The 22,992-nt window shown below is 31.6% G+C and overlaps 1 pseudogene; it reads left to right on the top strand.

Moving 5' to 3' along the window:
- The first annotated feature begins 982 nt into the window (after positions 1 to 982).
- Positions 983 to 12,253, top strand: LOC124371387 (annotated as a pseudogene).
- Positions 12,254 to 22,992: the final 10,739 nt, after the last annotated feature.

Below are 22,992 nucleotides of genomic sequence, written 5' to 3'. Positions count from 1 at the left end.
TTACTACAAATTAAGGACTCCACATTATAATATGTTGCTTTTGTCCTATTAATTTGAATATATTCCAATATCACAAAAAAGATAAACTGGATATGGTTATAATTTATATTTATGGCATTTTATGTATACTGAATTAGCTTTAGACTTTGAAAATTATATAATGTGTTTTTTATTCAAATTTGTTTTATTAAAGCTTAGTTTAAATGGGTAGATTTATCGTATTTGAAATTTATTTGTTAATTTCATTTGCTTGAGTGTTGTTTTCTTTTGTTTTTCTAAGAAAGTTGGAGCCTCTACACAGGCAGTTCCTTTGCCTTTTGAGGTCCTATTTTTGTTTTCTTGAATTTTGTTTATTGATGTACCCTAGCTGTATTAAAAATAAAAAAAGACATGTTCATATTTCTTTAATAAAAAGTAACATTGTTTTATTTTTATTCTCATGTAAATTGTGTCTACAACTAAGGAGCAATGTTTGTGTTTGTGCTTAAGGTATAAATGATGTTTATATAATTTTAACTATTGTACATATTTTCAAGAAAATAAATAATTTTTCTATTCTATTCTAGATTATGACATTTTATTCGTTGTGCACCATCTCACATTTTGTAAAGTATCTTTGGAGTTATAAAGAAAGTTCAATATTAATATAATTAATTCGATATAATTTCTATGTTTTTGCAGATATGTTCGGATATAAAACGAGCTCATTAATTCGGATATAAAACGACTCATTAATTCGGATATAAAACGACTCATTAATTCGGATATAAAACGACTCATTAATTCGTAAGATAATAGAAATCAGAACCGTTCCGAACTGAGGTCGCTATCAGCCGCATGTACAGGGTTTGTCAGGAATTGTTCGGGATTTATCGGTACTGCTCGGCTCTGCCCCCACTCTTTCCTCTCCGCCTGTCACGATCACCCCATTGAAAACAAACTGGAGGAGCTCGTGTCAACATTTGGTAGCTTCTGCTTTGGTTTGAAAGAAGAAACTGTCAGCTGTGCGTTCGGGCGCCGGGCGGTCACACACTCTACTGGTCGCAGGTGTTTTTGATATGCGTTAGTGAATTGTGGTTATAAGTTTGGGTAAAATTGTTTGGTGTTTGAAGCTGTAGGTTTTTAAGATGGTTGTGGGAGCATTCCCCGTAGCTAAGTTGGGTGCTCTTCTTATTAGACAAATAAGTAAACCTTTAGCAAATGCAATCGCGAAAAATGCCAAGCAACATCCTTGGTTCAGCAGAGTCATTTGTATGCCTCCTGCTCAATGTGAGTTTTTAAGTTTTAAGAATCCACGTGTATATTAAAAATATTAATATTTTAGTTTCAAACTTAAAAATTTTTGACATGAGCATTGCATTAAATTATTTAGTGTATCCCTCACTAAGATTTCTCATCTAAATATTTAGTTTAGGGAAAATGATTGAAAAATTCTTAGCAATTTCTTACATTTTATTGATTCTTACAACTGATTTTATTTATGAATTATTATCTTTATTTTGGCTGTTGACATGGGGTACGGTCCAATAAGCGGACCCGGTTTTTTTATATCGAAATTGGCAAACGATATTACTTAATCATAACCATCGATATAATCAATCGATACTGATGAATTATTTTTAACAACTTAAATAATCTATATGAACAGCTGTAAACACTTTCAAATAATACAATTAAGGTAATATTTTAAATTTCACGTACCATTGTGTATTAAAATGGCCGTCAATCTTAGGAAGCTTCACGAAATTGCTTTAAAAGACGATAAAATATGTTTTTTATGGCTTCAGGATGTTGGGTTAGTACCTAAGAATCCATTATGTGATATTTGTGGAAAGTTAACAAATGTAACTGTCAGAGGAGCTAACATGGCCGTCTTCAGATGCAAAAAAAAGGTAATGGTGGACACAACTTTAGTAAAAACGTTTTCGTTCTGTTTCATTTAGTTAAAGTTATGAGTTTCCCTGATTTTGGTTATGTTCATTTATTATTTGTTATCATTAAATTCACATTTTAATTTAAACATATGATTGTTATTACTTTTATATCGATTGATAGTCTATGATTCGATATGCGAATATTAGGTATCGATGATTATATTCTTCGATATAAAAAACCGGGTCCGCTTATTGGACCGTACCCTTGACATGTCCCGTTGATGTCCTTATTGTGAAATATCCTCAACATAATCCTCACACATCCTCCAAGTTAATCTATAAATATCCATGTGTCTGTGCATGAAATTAATGATTAGAGTTACATGTTAATTGTTTAATCCCAAATAAAAAATGGGCAGAGTACGGTAAGCGGATCTGGTTTTTATATCGCTTATTACTAACATAGATACTTTATACATCTAATAACAGAACTATCAATCGATATCAACATACGTAAAATACTAAATTTGTCACATGTTTCAAGGGGTAGGGTACGATAAGCGGCCCCGGTTTTTTATATCGAAGAATGTAATCATCGATACCTAATATTCGTATCTCAATTCCTAGACCATCAATCGATATAAAAGTATAGTCCTCAATAACAATCATATGTTTTATATTAAAATAGTAATTTAATATTTAAAATGGTTAAACAAATTATTATAACAAAAATTAGGAAAACTAAAGACAACCATATTTGCTCCTCTCACAGTTACAGTTGTTTTTTTCCCACAAATTTCACATAATGGGTTTTTTGGTACGAGTCCCAACATGTTGAAACCACGTAAAATATGTCTTATCATTTTTCAAAGCAATGTCGTGTATTTTTCTAAAATTGGCTGCCATTTTTAATGATCAAATGTTACTTGTGTAAAATTAAAATATTAGCTTACGTGTATTATTTGAAAGTGTTTACAGCTGTTGATATAGATTATTTAAGTTAACTTTCCAAAATAATTAATCAGTATTGATTGATTATATCGATTGTTATGGTTTAGTAATATCGTTTGCCAATTTCGATATAAAAAACCGGGTCTGCTTATCGTACCCTCCCCGTTTCAAGTTAATAGAAATAGTTTAACACATTGGGTGCGGCGCGGTCACCGGGGACCGCTTTTTACTGTTTCAGTGTGGTGTAGCCACTTGCTAGAGCGGGGTGAAACTACGCCGTAGTCAATGTGTTAAACAATTACATAATGTCATAAATAATAAAGGAACCATAATCATTAATCAAACCATAAAATTAAGACAGGTGATAAGAAAAATGACAATTAAATAGAAAAGAAAACGGAAATACAAAACAAACATCTTGAAACCGAGAAACAGTAATAATTTTTTATTTTGTATAGTTTTCTAAAGTTAACTATCTTTTGTTTAAAATAAGTTACTTATAGAACAAATCGCATTTATAATACAAAAATGCTATACAGTTAGTTGGTACAGATGGTTTATTTATTTTTCATATTAATTACTATGGGTTGATTATATCAATGTGTAGGCTATAGTAATTATGTATCATTTGATAATTTCGATATAAAAAATCGGGTCCAATTACCCTACTCTACCCGATGGACTTCACCATTATTACTCAATTCAAATATGGTAAGAATATGTGTGTAATGTTTTGCCTTACAAACTTTAATCCATACACCATTGATTTAATATTTCTCTGGGTAGCCTATGTAGCTTTAGTTGTAAGATTGTTCTTATGTAGGATACATAAGCCTAAGTATTTATACTGAATTTTCATAGTATTGAAAATTTCTCTTTAATAATTGTAGTTGATTAGAGATAATGGTTACCTAATAAAAATATTCATTTAAAAACAACTGATGGAACTGTAGCCTTAATAAACTATGGTTACTGAACATGGTTATAAAATGTTTATGATTCTATTTTGAAGCTTTCATTAAGAAAAAGAAATATCTTGGCAAGGCCCTAGACAAATTATAATAGTTTTTTGGCTGCAATATAATAAGCGGCCACCAACTCAATCGGATTATGATTATCAAATGATTCGATTCATCGCTATTCATGACTATCCTAACGACAGAAAGCAAACTTTCAAAGACTAAAACCAAATGTCGGAACAAATAACGTAGTAGATATTTCAGAGAACAATATGGTTTTGCTTGTTTTCAATTATAGAAATTAAAGTATACATATTAATATAATTTACAAATTAAAATAAAATATATAATTAAAATAACATTTAATTACCTTACGTATTTTCAAGGATAAACGTGACTACTTGTGAAATGAACGCGTACGTCACTGTTCTTGCCACTATTAGTCAATAACGAAACACATGATTTTAATTTTAAATGTATTTCAAAACACAATTTTACTTTGAATTAATTTAGAGTGAACTGAATTAAGTTTTATGCCTTTAAAATCATATTATGGTGAAGCTATACCTTTATATGTAAAATAAATGTATTTGTTTCAGATTGCATAAAATAACAAAACTATATTTAAACAACGTTCGTTTAAGCAGCGTAGTACTTACGATTACTTTAGCCAATCTGAAATGCTATTTCTGCAGGTACTGATGCCATCAAAAGTAAGATCATTCACAATTAAAAGTCACATTTGGTACTTTGGGATTTATACCGACCACACCCAGACATGAATCGTTATTTCACATTTCGTTTCTACTGATTACTAGATTAGCGTAGTAGAACAATATTTCGTCAATATAAAACAGGAATTGTCTTATCGCAAACACCTCCCCATCCTCAGACAGAGGTCAAAGTCGAGCGTCTAGTAGATAACGTGATTGCAGAGTCTCGCCGCCCGTTCAGCTGGTGCATCGCTTTGTTGTACTTCCGTGTTTTACCTCTACATTTCTCCAAACACAAAAATTCAACAAAAACAAACATTTACCAAACTAAACTTTTTATTAAAAAAAACACTCAAAACTTGTTTTTATTCTTGATCACATTCCGCCACCCAAAATGCGAGTGCCTCCGGCCATCAGCGCGGGCTTCGACAGCACCTTCGGTGCTGCCCCGCGCTGATGTCGACGAAAGAAAAACATCCCTCGAGATAGTACCTATCAGTAAAATATCAAATTCTAGAGGGGCTAATCAGAAATATAAATTGAATTGTAATGGAAAGGCAATGATGTACCGTGCAAATCACGTGATGCCGCGCGGCCTGCCGTAATCAGGATTCTCGAGAAAGATAAGATAACAGCGACAACAATACCGATCACAATACCTGGAAATGCTTGTAAGTTTGTAATTTTGTAATTGAAGAGTTGTTTTTTCGTTCTATCATGTTTTGTTTCTATAAATTTCTATTTTTGTGTTCTTCATACTGGTGTGGGTCGGTATAATCCCAAAGTACCTCACATTTTTTTTATTTCTACTAAAATAGTACATGATGTTTCGTTATATTCGTAACAAAATTTAGAATGTTCAAAAAAAGAAGAAAGAGGAAAAAAGAATCCTCAAAATCATTTTTAGATAAGTCATGTTTGTTCTTTTCTTGTTATTTTCACCTTTAATTCTAAATTTCATCTCGTCAATACAAATTGTACAATTCAGATTTAAAGCATTATCTAGTAACAATTTAAAAACATTGCTGTTTGTTTATAAAATTATTTTGAGCCGATATCTGCATGTTCATCGCCATTGTGCCTGTCGTCACAAGCCTTCTCCTACATAGACGAAATAACAGCTGGTAATGGACGTCACTAGCAACAGCTGTTAATTACGTCACTAATCTAAATAAAGAAAGCTAGCAATGATTAGTTATGAATATGTATAGGTCAAATGTCGTATTCGATAGTATCAATATTTATAATCGATAATCATAATCCAATTGTGTTGGTGGTCGTTTATTATACTGTAATCAGTTATTTTAATTTAGAAGGATTAAAGACTTTTACCATAACATAGGGGTAAGTCTGTGGCTCTCTAACCTAGAGGTCACGGGTTTAATTCCCAGGGATGTCAATAAATATTTGTAAGTTGGTTTCAATCGCCTCTCCTTAAAACTGTTTAGTATCATCAATTAAAATGCCATTGGCATAGAAAGAGCCCCCTTATAAATAAATAAAATAAAAAGAAGGTGGTGGTTATTGAGATTTTGTTTTAAGACAAGTAAACAAATCAATTTACAAATTAAAACAACAGGAAGTTTGTTTGTAGGACGTATATGTACATGACTCCAACACATTGTAAGTATACAAAGATTTACTGCATGGATACAATGAATTAACATTGCATGTTTTTACGAAACAGTTTCAAACTAACTAACGTACTTACCGAAAGCTGTTTATATCACATTCTAGTCATTTGATTGAATTTATCATTCACATCATTACTACTTATGGGTCTCTGAATAATGGAGTGTAGTTTCATTTATTCAAAAGCACTTTTTTATGATTAAAAAATGTTTAACGAAAACACACACAGCACAGACACACACTGTTTACATTTGATGATTTCTGTGACCTTCACATGTGCATAGTGTATCCCTAAATTGTATCAACAAACTCAGTGAGCACATAGGCTATCTAGGTTGTGTAATCAGAGAGTGCGTAGGTACCACTACCCAAAAGTTTGGTGTTTCCATACCTCCTAGTCAAGCTACGGCCCAGGGACATTTCCCTGAAAGTATTTTTAAATGCTGTAATATTAAAAAATTGCAACATTGACAGCTTCTGAGAACATGTTATTCTTATTTTGTGTCTCACAAAACGGTTATAACTTAAGTAGCCTGAAACTTGTTGGAGGACCATCCAAATAACACATAAAAATAAGAAAAACTGGGCTCTGAAAGATTGTGTATCTTTTATAACACATCCTCCATCTTTCACCGTGAATTTATAGATTATAAAATGGGCTCTTTGGATATATCTTTTACTTGAGAACGGGAGTGTATTTATTTTATTTTATTTACTATTTAAATTATATGCATAGACATTAAATGCTTTTATTTAAAACCATACCATCCATGATAAAAAGGTACTGGCGTATATATATATAGTTTTTTACTGTATACTTTTTACTACAACTCACAATTAGGCTAAATCATGACAAATAAAATAAATAGGCTAATTTTGTTTTTTAACACCAGTTGACATCAATGCATAGATGCTTCAGACACACAGTCCAGCATGGCGATGAAAATTAGACTAAATACAAACTTCTAGTTAAATATTTATAAAGCACAATATTTTGTTACTTTGGTTATCTAATTTTGGGTTTTCATGCACAAAGTCATTTCTCTCAATCTCAATTTGGGTTTCATCGTAATCCCTTCACAATTTCTGCTGTTTCTTTATTTCTTCAATAAGCTGTAACTTCTGCTTAGTCAAAATGAGCACAATTTGAATCTTTTGAGGCAATTAAGGCTTTTGAAATCGTTGACCGCAGACTAACAGGGTTGCTTAAGGTAGAATACTTGAGTCAAGACTGAGGTATGGTGTAGTTTTCTGAGGATTTGTTTTCTTCAGCATTTTAATATAATTTTTGTTCCACATGGTCTTCTGTTTAATCTGGGGTCTTTGGCTGTAGGCTAAGTGAGTTGTAGAGGATAGTTTTTGGGCAGATAGTATTTTAACACTCTCACTCCCCTATTTTTAAAAAAAAATTTTTTCATTGTATTAATTGTGTTCTTAACAACGACAATGTGTTTAAAATTCCAGGTCATAATTAGAACTGTAGAAACTAAAATAAAAATATTTATGCAAATTTAATTCTATACTTTGGTCTTGAATAATTTCACTCTTAAAATAAAAACTTTTATATTATAGTTTACTATTATTTAGGAACAAATTTGGATATTGTGGGTAAGTTGGATAGGTATATAAAATTTGCATGAAGTTCTCAAAAATATTTGAATATGAGCTCAACATTTATTGCTAATAAAGCGTTTTTTATTATAATGTTATAAAATCAATTAAATGCATCATTGCATAACTTTTGACATATCAGCAATCATTTTATTTCTATATGTAGGTTAACAAAAAAAACAAGTTTTGATAAACTTGTAATTTTGTATGTCTTAAATTTTCTGTAGAATTGTCTACCATACACAGTTTTGGTAGAAACTGACCGAAAAGTGTAACAGTAATTGCAAATGAAATGAAAGATGTAAAAATAGTACAGTCGCAAAATCTTGTATTTCTATTTTTTCATTACTACTAACACTGTCAGCACTTATTATTAACAAAAATCACTATAACAAAACAGTAAACAACAATAGAGATATGATTGATGTTAAGACTATTACAAATTAGCCGTTACAAGTGATGTGGCAGTAGGCGTTCATTTCAATTACTCTCAATCTCCCTCGCTCGAAGCATGGGAAGTGTGCGACGGAGGCTGGTTTTTATTGTGTTTCTCAACCTCTATTGGTTGCACCTGGACTCTTCATTCTGAATAAAACACTAAACCTAAGTTTTGTGTCATACTGTCTGCCTACTGTTATGGATAAAATATCAAAAACAAATAAAAAATGAAACTGAACAATGAGACATGGTTCGATTACAAGTATAATTTCAGTGTAATAGGCACTTTAAAATATACCTTGAATATTTTATCAAAAGGGGGTTATAACTCCCCAAATCCCTCCCCCCCTATATACGCTTACGTATGAGTATACCACTTACATCAAATCATGAACATTAAAAGTGGTAGCCAGGAAGCTAGGTCTATTTCAGTACATAGAAGTACACTAAATCCATGTTAAAATAAAATATACATGTAATGCCTGAATTCCATAGTGCTATACATTATAATCATGAATTTCCCATAGTTTTTAGTTGTGGTAATAAAGTTATAATTATTGATTAATCTCTTAATTTTACACTTTTATTTCGAAAAAAGAGCTGGAAAGTTTTCATTGTTTACACGTTTACAGCATCATTAACTTTGCATTACAACTGTCAGAATCTTATATCTACGTTATTTATTGACTAATTTTTATGATCTAGGTGTATGTTTGTAATTAAATTTAGCACCTCTTATCATTCTTCAAAAATTGTCATAATGTTTTTAGTTTTACAGTATTAAGCTTCAAAAACGTCAACCGTTCATCATCTTGAAACGTAATATGATGATATAATATTTTAGACTGCAAGGATAATCGTTGTACCAAATTTGAGTTATATAACTTTACTGGTATAAAAAAAAGAACATGCAGACAGTAAACTAAAAGAGATAGACCATTGGTTGCATTTAGTTTTTAGCTCCCCTTACTTAAAAAGAATATTTATTTTACACCGGAACAGTTATACAAACAGTAATAAATTTAGCAGGTAATATAAATTGTGTTATAATAATAAACATGAAATACATACATACAGAAACAGTACTTTACATTGAAGCTAATTAGAATTGTATACAAAAGTAACACTTTTGGCAGTTTTTCAGTGTTGAGCAATTTCATCATCTGGACAGCTCAAGAAGCGGAAATATTGTGTCCTATAAATGATTTTGCCTTTTTTATTACATTTTGTAAATATAAACATTATTCAGTTATACATGAAAACAAAAGCTTGAATTTCATATTTTGTGAGGTTGTTGAAACATTTATTTGGGTTTGTCTAAGTTTCAAACATGAATCGTTAACTAAACACAAGTATTACATTTTCATCAGTTGACTGACAGCTGCCACCTCATATGTGTGGTTACGACCATCAGTTAACTTGCTCGTGTCATTTCTAGTGTTAATTTGTTGAAAACTTGCACTTATATCTTGTACCATTTTTTAAGTATTAATGGAATACCTACAATTAGGTGAATAACTAAGTAATTTAGAACTCATTTATATTTATTTATTTATTTACTGTGATATAAGGGAACATTGTCACACAGTTTCTCACAATAATTCATAACTGACAAGATGAATAGACAATAATTATTGTTAAGTGACATAACTTTGAGAGTGAAAATATACTTACTATAGATCACTATTCATCTGACAATCATACAAGAAAAAATTATTGCATATCTGCATGCCGATTATGGAATGTGCTTTCCTATATTTTCCATTGCTCCTAATTTTTTATAAGTACAGTATCTTTAGGGTTGAAGTAAAGAGTTTTCTGTGGTTTTAGTGGCTATTGGGGTGGCATATGTGGCTGAAAATATGTTTGTTAGGTTCGGGTGAAGTAGAGGGCTGGAATTCCAGCCTCCCACAGCAAATGTGTTAGAATGCTAATCCCTTGAAGACGATAATAAGTTGATGGAAATATGTGTGGACTCTAAAAGTAATGTTGGAAAATAAGAGGCAGTGAAACAGGAAAGAAAATTTAATGGTGTGACCAGGGACAGAGAAATTCCTCCAGGAAAAGTGGTGATTTGCATGATCTATGGGAAATAGACACTTGTACTCGATGGTATTAATCCTCGATAATGGAATGTAGAATTTGTATTCAAACAGGATATTCTTTTCTATCTTAGGTATGTTATCACACTCAAAGGCTTTTAGCACTCCCTACTGAATAAAAGTTTCTGCATTTGAGATATTAGCTTTTTTCAATCTTGTTTTTGGCTGTTGTGGCTTTCCTTACAATCTTTTTTTTAGTAGGGCTATTTTTTATCGGTAAAAATATCCAACTTGTAATAATTTTGAGTCTATGTAGTTTTTAGAGTTAGGTATGCTGTAAATGCCACAGTTCTAAGTGTTTTATGAAAAACTCAGTCAAAGTTGGGTTAGCTTTACATTATATTTCTAAATGTTAGAAAAATCATTTGATAGCATGGGTACCTTTTTCCCAATGCTCATGTTTTGGCATAGTTAATAGAATTGTGGAAAATGAGTTTCGAGAGTACTCTGCCTCTATAAGCGGAGTTTGAAGTGGCCTGGAAAAAATCATAAGTTTATTGCTTTGTCTATTGTAGGGCAATCTATTGTTGATTCTCTTTTGTCTTGTTGTGGATATTGTTTTGAGTATCGTACCATAAAGTGTGAAACTTTGAGACTGAATACCAGCAAGTAAATTCTACAGCTTCAGTTTGGACTTGATTGCGGAGTCAAAGTGATGTCTCTAGACAACTTTGTATGTGTGGTCGGAGGAGGTAGTAGTGATGTAGGGATCGTCCTAAGTTCTGTGTTTCGTCAATTGTGTAACTAGCTGAATAATAAAATACCAGTATACAACTTCTAAATACACCTTAGAAGGAGTTTTGCTTCCAGGGAATAGCACGACCTCAGTGTGAATTTTAAGACCGAGTGGGAACCGAAGAAGGTGAGTGGGGATAATCACATATAGCTTTACTAAATAACAAAAGAGTATAAAAGAATCAATTTTATATTTTATTAAACTTTGAGTTCAAAGTTTAATAAAATATAAAATTGATTCTTTTATACTCTTTTGTTATTTAGTAAAGCCTATATGTGATTATCCCCACTCACCTTCTTCGGTTCCCTTTAGGGAAAATCAATAGAAAGGAAAACTGGGAATGTAACTCACATAAACCTATTCATGAATACACAGCTAGAAAATTATTTCTTTTGACATATTACAATACTTTTAGAATGTGAAAGATCAAATATCCATTAATTTTAATCTTGAACTTTGTGTGTATCAGGCTTGATGTGCTTACCTAAAGTTTTATGTATAAGATATACTAGAAGTATAACTTTGCTATAAAATTTTGTTAATCCAACTTTTAGTCACAGCTAATATAAAATGTATTAGGTATAGTTTATTTTCTGTTTAGCTTGAAACAAAGATTTTAATTATTCTTCGAACAGTGCTCATAATACAGATAGAAACATCGTAGTATAAAGAGTTTGTTTCAGTCTATAACTGGTGTGAAGTACGGATGAAGTTGTGGGTACTAAACTTGGGGAAACCTGTGAAAGGTACCAAAACTGAACGAGGCTATGGCCATTGAACTTGGTGCAAGTCTGCTGGGAGAATTCATCATCTTCCTGATCGCTGCAGGCCTGTTGTTGGCAGAGTATACAAGACAGACGCGAAAGGAGACCGCAAAGGAAAATCGCCCGCCAAGAGGAGATTTACAAAAATCCAACTTACTGTAAAAGAGCTGAACTTCCAAACTGAACGACAGGACACCCAGATACGTGAGCTGTTAGAAACAATATCTGACTTGGAAAAAAGGGTGAGCAAGGTTCCTTGGAATCGGAATAAACCAGAATTACCTGAGACAAGAACTCTAGATGAATCTGATTCCTTACAAGATATTAAGTATTATCACCAAAAGGGTTTTGGTACGCCTTTAAAAATGTCTTGCTTTTGGCCAGAAAAAAAGAGTGTGATATTTATAGCGGTTGAACATCTTTCGAAAGATGTATATAAAAATGTTATTCAGTTCAGTGATCTATAAGCTTAAATTTGTATAATTGTTTAATCATAAATAAATATATGGAAAACAAAATTTATATTTTTAGTGCTCGTTATAATTGTCAGTATTATTTGATATATTATGCTTATAAATTGTTTTATATAGTAGATTTTATTTTCAAAAACCAAAAGTGAATTTTTTACATAGACATCTTATCCTAAAGAAAGTGACGGTAAGGGTGCAATAACTTGTTCCCTGTACCCTGTCAATCACCCATGTGTTTTCTTGGCACAAAGAATTTTCTGAAGAGCGTAAAAAGGAAGAGAGAGCTATGATTGTTGCTCAAGGACATATGTTACCGAGACAATGTAGGATACGTATATGTAGCAATTAAAGCCTTCCTGATAATTTTTAGGATGGTTGCAGACTTCAGGGTGGCTCTAGGTCAATTGGCTTACTGTTTTTAAAACTAGTGGGTTTTGTTCCGTGAACACGGACCTCTCACAGCTCAAGAATTTTGTATCTTAAACCTTTTGATACTCTGACCTTAAGTGTGCCTAAAACCTGACACACTTATAAAGAGAATAAAATCTAGAATTTTAGCCCAGACTATTTATTTTAATAAATTTTAAATGGTAGAGGAACTGTATGAAAATTAAAAAAAATTGTACTTAACCTATTTCATAACTATTAACACAAACGTTTATATGATTACCCTAATGCAGTCACAGAATATCACAATAAAAAATATGGAATGCAATAAGATGCAGAACTGCAAAACTTTTCCATTGTCCAATTAAAAACTGTCTGGCAGCGTTACACCAAGCTGGAATGCACAGACGGATTTTGGGGAAAGGAAAACTGATCAGAGAGCTTCCATTATGTGCAGTATTAAAATTTAACAACCCTTTGCGCTCGAAGGTAGTATTATTGTTTATTTGTCCTTGGAGCTCGTATGGCCAGTTTCTACTGGCCGCCGCCATTTTGTCGGGAGCGCGGATTTTAACATATTATGCGATATTATAACGGTATTGTAATTCCTATATCATCACGATATCGAAAGTTTATTGTAAATATCAGCTTTCGATATTGTATTTTCTATAAATCTAAGGTTTAAGTCCCAGTTAATATAACTAAATGTAAAAAAATTTTGATATACTAAAAATAGTTGCAATGTGCCACCTTGTTATTGCATGTAGTGACTAAGGCCTATTCATACCTTCTTCGGTCGTGGGCGCTAGTTGGTACCTCACCGAAAGAAACTAGCTATGGTACCCCGGTTTTGATTGGCTGAGGGTTGATATTATACTACATATTTTATTTTAACGCATTCTCGTGTTATTGTACCAAACCTATCTCTCCGAAAACTGGAGGCCATAGTTTCTGTTCTCAAACACTTAATTTGTCCTTTACATTTAAGACAAAATTATTTAAGTAGATTTTAAATTTGGAAGTTAAAAACTCAACCGAATTTAACGGGAGTAATGGATTCGAAAACTGTTCTATGCAGTTTCTCCATTATTTTGAGTTTCTATTCATATAAGTCTTACAAAATTGTTATTTTTAAAAACAGTTTTATAAGGAGACATATTAATAGACCACAAAAATTATATTGCTATCATACCGCAGAAAACTATTTTTGTTTTGATACTGAAGTTGAGCTATGAATTTATTGCTTTCAGTTACCTTATAATATAAATCTTAACAATTAGCTGGTTCGTGAGTGTTTTTCAATTAGCATAACTTGTTTCAACCACCTTTTACTCCAATAAATGAAAACTTCTGTCAGTTGACTATACTGTGAAGGAAAACTATTCTTATATACTAATTTATTTTATTTAAATGCGTATTGTCGTGAAATGGAAATTGTGGATAATCTTTTTGTATATCTTGTTAGTAGAATAGTTGTATTATTGCGCAGTAAAAATTTTAAAATATCTAGTGTATAAATTAGTGTATTTTTAAAAGTATGCTACCATTCGATATCGATATTTTGTTGCGTTAATATATATCGATATTGAAGTTTGATATCGATATAGAATATCGGAAAATTCTCGATATCGAAACATGCCTTATAACAGGTACAAAGTGCAATAATCTTTTCAATGGTATCGAAAAACTCCAGGGAGCAGTGGATCCGTTTTGCACTGACTGACATTCCAGAGAACATATACAAAGGCATTGATGAGAATGCGATACTGGTTGGTATATTAAATATAGGTGTTATTTTCCCACTAAACCAAGGAAATAAGGTGATCTAGAGAATTGAGGACATACACTGTATTTTATCAATTTTATAGATATTTATTATTCCAATGGCCAACCCAAACAGGAAAGCTTGTCGGGCGGCACGGAAAACAGTTAATGCGTCCTTTTATATGAAACTAGAGTAAATATATATTTTAATGTTTGCATATTTGTGCTTAACACTCAATGCTACTATGAACGATTGTGCTGAAATTTCTCATGAACGCTAAAATAATATGCCTCCAAAGTATGCATACTTCTGTTTTCAATATTGGCACACGGCCCAATCATATTAAGCATAAATGTTTCACTTAGAAAGTTACGGACGCCGACTTTTAGGCCTTGGTAAAGGAATCTTAAACAGTTTGTTTTTGGACTTATTGAAGCTATATGAAACATTGCATAGAAGTTCTAGTTTATAGTATTTGATGCAACTGTTTTACGGTCCGACTTCAGGGCCTCAAACCCTATTCATAAAACTTAAATTAATCCAAAATGAATGGGGATATTGGAATATCTTTAAGTGACAATCAGCATATAACGTTCCTGTTATTGACAATGAAAATTGTGTGCGAAACCGCGTGTAACAGCAAATAATCGTTGAAATGATTATAAAGAGTTTTTTTAAGTAGTCCTATTTTTGCATTTTTAATGCTTCACGAATTTTATTTTTTGTTTTGCACAATTGGTCACATGATATTTGATGACAACTAATTTTCTTTTGATACAACTATCAGTATTACTCCCAAAAATAACAATAAGTTTGACTAATTAATCCATCATTGAGTTTATCAGTTAATCACGGCTTGTACCTCGATGGTAAAAAGAATAACATCCAGTAAGGCAATGAAAGTACAGAATTGGTGATGTAGCAACGCTGGTCAATATTTTCATTCTTTACTGTATGATGCAGGTCTACTAACATACTATCTTAGTAGACCTGCTAACGTAGGCTATTAGCCTACGTTGATGAATAAGTCTTACTCTATGACTAAATTGAAGAGAATCCTGTTTAGAGATGGGGAATGTCTTATTTGTGTTACCTATTGCCAAAATAACGTAGTTTGTAGTGTATTAGTGTCATGCTGTTTTCTCAACTGACGTTAAGTTGCTAGTAAACTGAGACTAAATCTACACGTGTGGGGCTATTTAGATATAGTATAACGAAAAATTGAACTAAATCAGTACAAAGTAATTTTAGATTGGTAGCATACTTTGAAATACTAATTATACACTACATATTTTAAAATTACCACTGCGCAATCATACAGTTATTGTTTAATATACAAAATTAACTATAACTGAGAACGAATGACGAATAAGTTGGGCCTGTTTTCATTTTTCCAGAAACAAGTCTACGTTTCTATTTTGTCAAATATATATTTTTATTATTTATTTCAACCTGATATTTTATTATTTATCTATTCAGTGCCATCCAGCTGACTAATATTGGTTTCTCAGTAACGTATTATCATAGAAGCGTTATCAGAACTGGTTCCGTTCCTAGCTAGTTAATAGCCTCGGCTGTTAATCAATAACCAGGTTTACTGAGTTACTAATACCTGAAAGACGTTACGAGAACGCTAAACTTCAGTCCACGTCCTGTTACTGAAATAACAGGGTGTTTACTGGTATTACTTTATTCTGGTAATAATAGGTAACAACTGAATAACGTTGTTACTGACACTAGTACGTTATATATCGCCCATCGGACATCATTCTCCAATCAATCATGTTATGAAATAAAATGCTATGATTCCATTCCCCTGTCCCTAGTTCTTATTTTAGAAATAATAAAAGTAAGTATTGTTATTGTTTATGATCATAGGAATGGATAGTAGATGGGAAAAAAATGGTTCGTTTAGGTGGGATAAGGGGACCGTTTCCCTTAGCTAAGTTAGGTGCACTTTTAGCTAGACAAATAAGCAAACCTTTAGCAAATGCAATAGCGAGAAGTGCTAAGCAATATCCGTGGTTTAGCAGAGCTATTTGCATGCCTCCTGCTCATCGTGAGTTTAAATTGGAATTCCCGCCTTATTGCGTAACCTTGAAAACATACGTATCCTCACTTTTCCTATGTAGTTATTGCTGTAATTTTTAATATTGCAATAATTAGTTGAACATATTTAATACGATTTTAATTTAGGGTTTTAGTCTATTCCAGCATAAACATAACTTGCTTTTTATTATCAATTAATGCAACTGTAATTACAAGTAGTAAGCTTCTCTTGTCTATCATGGAGATAAAAACAAGTAGCCTAATTTGATAATTTGGCTACTATTAATTTCGACTAATAGAAATTTAGAATCAAGGAGACACTAAGAATGGTAGCTGCTGCTTTTCCTGTTGCTAAGCTAGGCTCTCTTGTTTTGAAACAATTAAGTAAACCCATAGCAAATTATGTTAAAAACTCAAGCAAAAGAAAGTTTGTTTTTTAAGGACCTATATCTGCATGCCTCCAGCTCAGTTGTAAGTATTTAAATTATTGTGAAGCTTATGTACTTGACAATAATGAATACTGCATGTTACTGAACATACTTAGGGCTACTAAAAATTACAGTATTACATTCTAACCTAAATGGTTTTCAAAAACATCTTTAACTCATAGGTCAGGTCAGTGACCTTTAATTTATTTACCGTCCGTGGTAGTATGATAAGCGAACGAGGCTTTTTATATAGAAATTATCAAACAATATTTATTATACATAATCAACCAATAATAATTAATTTGAATAATAACTAAATCATCTGGGGCAGAGAGCGATAGCGGACCGGTTTTTATTTCGCTTATTAAAATCACCAATACTTATATTATACTGAATAACAAAGCTATCAACGTAATCTAAAATACTAAATTAAAGTACATGTTTCCAAATTAATAGAAATAGTTTAAACTTATGTAATGTTCCTAAATAATAACGGAAACCATGACCATTAATGAAACAATACAATTAAGAAAAGTGATAGGAAAAATGACATTTAAATAATAAAGAAAAAGTAACAACAAAACAAAAATCTTGAAACCGAGACAAACGGAGTAAATCATTTTTATTGTTATTTTGTATAGTTTTCTAAAGTTAACCCTCTTTTTTATTTCAAAGAAGTTACTTAAAGAACAAATTGTGTTTAGAATATGAAAAATGTGTGTACAGTTGGTGTTGGGATGATTTTAATTATTGTTTAAATTAATTACTATTAGTTGAATATATCGATGGGTATAATAATTAAATATCGGTGTGATAATTTCAATATAAAATACCAGATCCGATTATCATACTCTACCCATTGTCCCCATCGACTTTAACACACTTTTTTATATTCTACACGGCTACAGTATAATAAGTGGCCACCAATACAATCGGATTACAATTATCCGATTTTAAATATTGGATACTATCAAATACGGACATTTGACCTATAGATATTCCTAAATAATCGTTACCAGCTTTCTTTATTTAGACTAGTGACGTCATTGCCAGCTGTTATTTTGTTTATGTAAGAGAAAGGCTAATGATAACGACAAGAACAATTGCGATGAATATGCAGAAAGCTATTGGCTTAAAATGTTTTTATAAAACACAGCAATGTTCGTGGTTACAATGGTAATGAAACTTGCTCCCTTTAAATCCGAATTGTCTTGCATTTTATTGACAAGATAAAAACTACAATTAAAGGTGGAAATCAAATAGTGTTTCACTGCAAGAAAAGTAAGAATAAACACAACGTATCTAAAGAATGATCAGAAATACCATCAGTACCTGCAGAAAATATCAAATTTCAGATTGGCTGAAGTAATCGTTAACTACTACACTGCTCAAACATTGTTTAGGATAAAGTTTAGTTTATTTTATGTAATCTGAAACAAATACATTTATTTTACTTATAAAAGTATAGCTTAAACTAGAATACAATTTTAAAAGCCTAAACTTAATTCATTTCGACATTATCACTCAAAATTAGTTCAAAGTAGAATTGTGTATGAAAATAAATAAAAATCATGTGTTTTCGTTATTGACTAATGGTGGCAAGAACAGTGATTTAATATGTGTCTTCTTTGTTTCACAAGCAGTCACATTTATCCTTGAAAATACATAAAGTAAGTAAATGTTTATATTTTGTTGTAATTATATAAATTATATATTACATTATAAATTTATACATTAATTTCTAATGAAACATAAAGATTGAAAACTAGTGAAACCATATTGTTCTTTGAAGTATCTACACTACATTATTTTGTTCCGACATTTTGATTTCTGGTCTTTTGGATGGTCATGAATATCGATGATTCGAATCATTCAATAATCATAATCCGATTGAGTTTAGCGGCCACTTATTATACTGCAGTCTTGTAAGAATTGTTTTATATAAGTGACATCTTTTGACTGCTTCGACAGGCAAAGAGTTTGCCAATCTAGCTAGATGAGGTCACTCTAGATACACAGATGATCACAGAGATGCACATTTAATCTGTTATGTTAGATTTGTTAATGAAAAAATAGTTGATTGAAGATTTTATGTTTTATCAAGAGATTAAAGGAGAAACAACTGACAAAGACTTGTTTGAGATTATTGACAATTGTATAACAAAGAACAAAATTAAGTGGGAAAAGTATGATGGTTTTTATGTACCGATCAGGTACTAAAATCATGCATTCAGTCCAAAACACCTAAAGCTTTTTTGATTAATTATATTATACAAAGAGAGGTATTGGCAGCTGAAAATTTAAGTAAAGAATTGGACGACATCTTTAAAATCAGTGATCCAAGGTGGTAAAAATTTTATTAAAACCAGACCCAACAAAGCTAAAATTTTATGTCAAAATAAGTAATGACATGGGTGCTGATCATTCGTGCCTGTTTTACAAGTCGGTGGTTTGTCTCTGGGTAAGTTGTTACTGAGTGTATGAACTCAAAATGTATTCATTTTTCTGATGATAAAAAACATGTTATTGCTAATATGTTCATTGCTAAAATTGGCTATTTTAACGGATTAAATAAAAAAACACTTCTACTATGGAAGAAACAACTTGATAAAAGGCTATAATACAGTATTTCCTTCTTTAAATCAGTGTCTGCATAATATATGGACTGATATTAAAAAATGAACTGAACATTGCCTTCGTCCATTTATTCAATTTGGAGCTCTATTTCAAAAAATATTTTCTGAAGGATGAAATAAAATCAATGCAATTGGGTTTATGACCCTATGAATTGCAATGACTACCTGAGACCTTCACTCTTACGAGGAAGCTGAACAGCTCATTAATATTTCAACAGACCATCTTTTAAAATCCAGGTTGCAGTCCAAGTTTTTATTTGAATTTTAGTGCAGCATTGAAAATGAGTATCCAGTAGTAAGCAAGAAGACGCTTAGAGTATTGATACCATTTGCTAGTTTCTTACCTGTGTGTGAGTGGGAATTTCAGCAGTTGAGGCTATAAAATCTAAATAAAGAGCTAACCTAAGATAATTAAGATTGAAAAAGAAATTTGTGGTGTTCTACTAAAAATAACAAACCAATATTTGATGAAATGATCAAAAGATAAACAAGCCCATCACTTTCAGTATAGCTAAAAAACACTTGGAAAGGTTATTAAAGTATTATGACATGTATTAACTGTTATTTATCCAATAATTAAATAATAAATTCATAGGCTATTTTTGTTTTTTGAAAGAAAAGTGTTTGGATTCCTATATTTCTTTAAGGTTACCCCTTCCCTTTTTTTCACCACCATATATAAAATTATACATATTATATAATATTTACTAATAAACATTGGTAATTAGGCTATATAAAAATTGTAGTCTCATGAAAAATTAAAATTAGACGCCATGTTTTAATAGTGCATTATAGCATATAGTGACAAGTACTGTTTTTGTTGTATTCACTGTGCCACTGGTAATAAATATGTATATTAAGAGAGTGGAGAAAAACCTGTTCGACCCACCAGGATAGATCCATAGTGAATGTGTTAACTACATGTATTATATTCTGACAGTTACAGTACAATAGTTCTGGGCAGTTACTGTCCCAGTAATTTAACATGTTGTTGACAGTGCCAGACACCTTGCGGTGATAGAGAGATAATATAGAAACTGCTTAGTCCCAACTCAGTAGAGCTGCAGAGGTGTTAAGTTGTTTACAGATTTTGATATACTGGTGTCACTGGGTGTGTCCCAAAATTACAGGACCAAACTTCACCCAAAATTGTTCAGGAGGTCAAACTGAACAAAAAATGTCATGTAATGTATAGTCCCTATCTAGCTTCGTTTGACCTTAGATCGTCGGCCATTTTGTTTTTTTACATATCAAGTAATTTTATTTTCAATACGGGTGTTTACCACGAGTTTTTGGTTGAAACTTGGCCATAAAATATTATAAACATGAACCATAAGTTGTAAAAAAACAAGATTTGTTAAAAATCTTATGTTTATTTTCAAAATGGCGGCCATTTAAAATATTAAAACTCTAAATAACTTGAAAACCAACAGTTTATTTTAATGGCCGCCCATTTGAAAATACACGTAAGATTTCTTAAAAAAATATTATTTTTTTACACAACTTATGTTTAATGTTTGTAATATTTGTGCCAAGTTTCAACAACAAATCGGTAAACCCGTAATAAAAATAAAATTAATTGTATGTAAAAAACAAAAATGGCCGATCTAAGGTAAACGAAGCAAGATGGGTACTATACATTAATAACATTTTTCATTCAGTTTTTTACCTCCTGAACAATTTGGTGAAGTTTGGTCCTGTAATTTTGGGGACACCCAGTATAACAGCTGTTTGATATATAATATATATAAAATATTGCCAAACCCTGTGTAAGGTTTTATTCAGAAGTTTTTGTATCTTATTGTAGCAATCGTGTGATTAAATTAGGAAGGATATGAAACAAATGTGAAATTCTGGGTTTATTAATTTTTAACCCTGAGCTTATTACCAAAGTTCAAAAAGTTTTTCTTATGACTGTTTTTGATATATAGGAAAACATTGCTCAAAAAACTTGTTTGTTTACAGTCTATAACTGGTGTGAGGTCCGGGATGAAGATGTGGGTGATGAAATGAACTTGGGAAAGCCTGTAAATATACCTAGAAATTTAAAATGAAGCTTATATGGCCATTGAACTCGGAGCCAAGTCTGCAAGCTTAGAGAAAGCCATCATCTTCTTGATTGCTGCAGGCCTGCTGCTGGCAGAGTACACAAGACAGGTGCGCAAGGAGACTGCAAAAGCCACAGGTGCCCCGTTCAGGAGGAATCAATGAGCAACATCTCAATACACCCATTACAGGAGACTGGTATTTTCAGGCTGAAAGACAGGAGACTCAAGATCCGTGAGCTGTTTGCGACACTATTTTCCGACTTGGAAGGAAGAGTTGGTCAAGGGGTCCCCTGGAAGGGAAAGCATCCATGACGAGTCCACTCCGAGACAACAAAAAACCTTTTGGATGAATCTTGATTCCATACAAGACATTAAAGGTATTACCGACCCTGAGACAGGCTTTTGGTACCCCAATGAAAAATGTCTTTACATTGTGGCCAGAAAGAAGAGGTATGATATTTACCAGCTGTTGCGTAAATCTGTCAAAAAAGATGATATTTTAGAAATTCCTAGTGGAATAATAGTGACAGTAATGTATACGATTTTATGTTAGTAAAAAAATTGTTCAGGGTGATATAATAGGACAGTATAATTCCCGTCATAAAAAAATGATTATATTTTATATTTTGTAATGTAGATATTGAGGATTAAAAGCAGTGTTACTTGAAAGGGCCTTGTTTGTATATAATATTTTAATCTTATATAAACAAGATTTTGGTTCTAGTAAAAATCGTTGTACTCTTGCCCTGCACAAGCCAGTAGTTTGTTTTTTTCTTAAAAAATTGAAATCTATATAGTGGGATGTGTAAATCATATTTTTGTTACAGGCTATTCCTGCTTCGGATTACCAAATGTCATAAACATGAATAAAAAAATCTCAACATTATGTAGCAGTTTAATTTAGCCCTGCTCTTATTTAAAATATTTTGAACATATTAGCTAAAAAATAGTTTATTAAACTGGATTTTTTTAATTTAAATGTTTTTCCATGAGTTGAATGGTGACAATCCAACTAAAATTGGATTGGATCATTTACTTTTTAAAACATGTGCTCTGGCCTTTTGTTGTACCTTTATAAACGAACTCAAAGTTTCTGTAAGACAACTTATTGCAGGAGGGATTATAATAATGGTCAGTACCGGAACCATTAGTTTTTTATCACCATTATAATACTGGATTACAGCAAATAATATATAAATCATTTAGGTATTTTGTATAATAGCAGATCGTTTCCTATGATTATATCATATCTATGGTATTCAATTACTTGTTACAAAAAAATAATCCGGAAAATTAGTAAAAAAGAATGAATTTATGTCATAAGCCAGAAAAAGCTTTACGTCATATAGAATAAATTCAAATAGAAACTAGAGAACTTAGTTTCTATACATTATAAATCCAAACCAACCCCGGTCACTCTTATCCATTC

The sequence above is a fragment of the Homalodisca vitripennis genome, unplaced genomic scaffold (assembly GCF_021130785.1).
Source record: "Homalodisca vitripennis isolate AUS2020 unplaced genomic scaffold, UT_GWSS_2.1 ScUCBcl_1334;HRSCAF=4817, whole genome shotgun sequence".
NCBI classification, from domain to species: domain Eukaryota; kingdom Metazoa; phylum Arthropoda; class Insecta; order Hemiptera; family Cicadellidae; genus Homalodisca; species Homalodisca vitripennis.
Note: the sequence above shows the minus strand (reverse complement) of the source record. Positions and strands in the feature narration are given on the sequence as shown.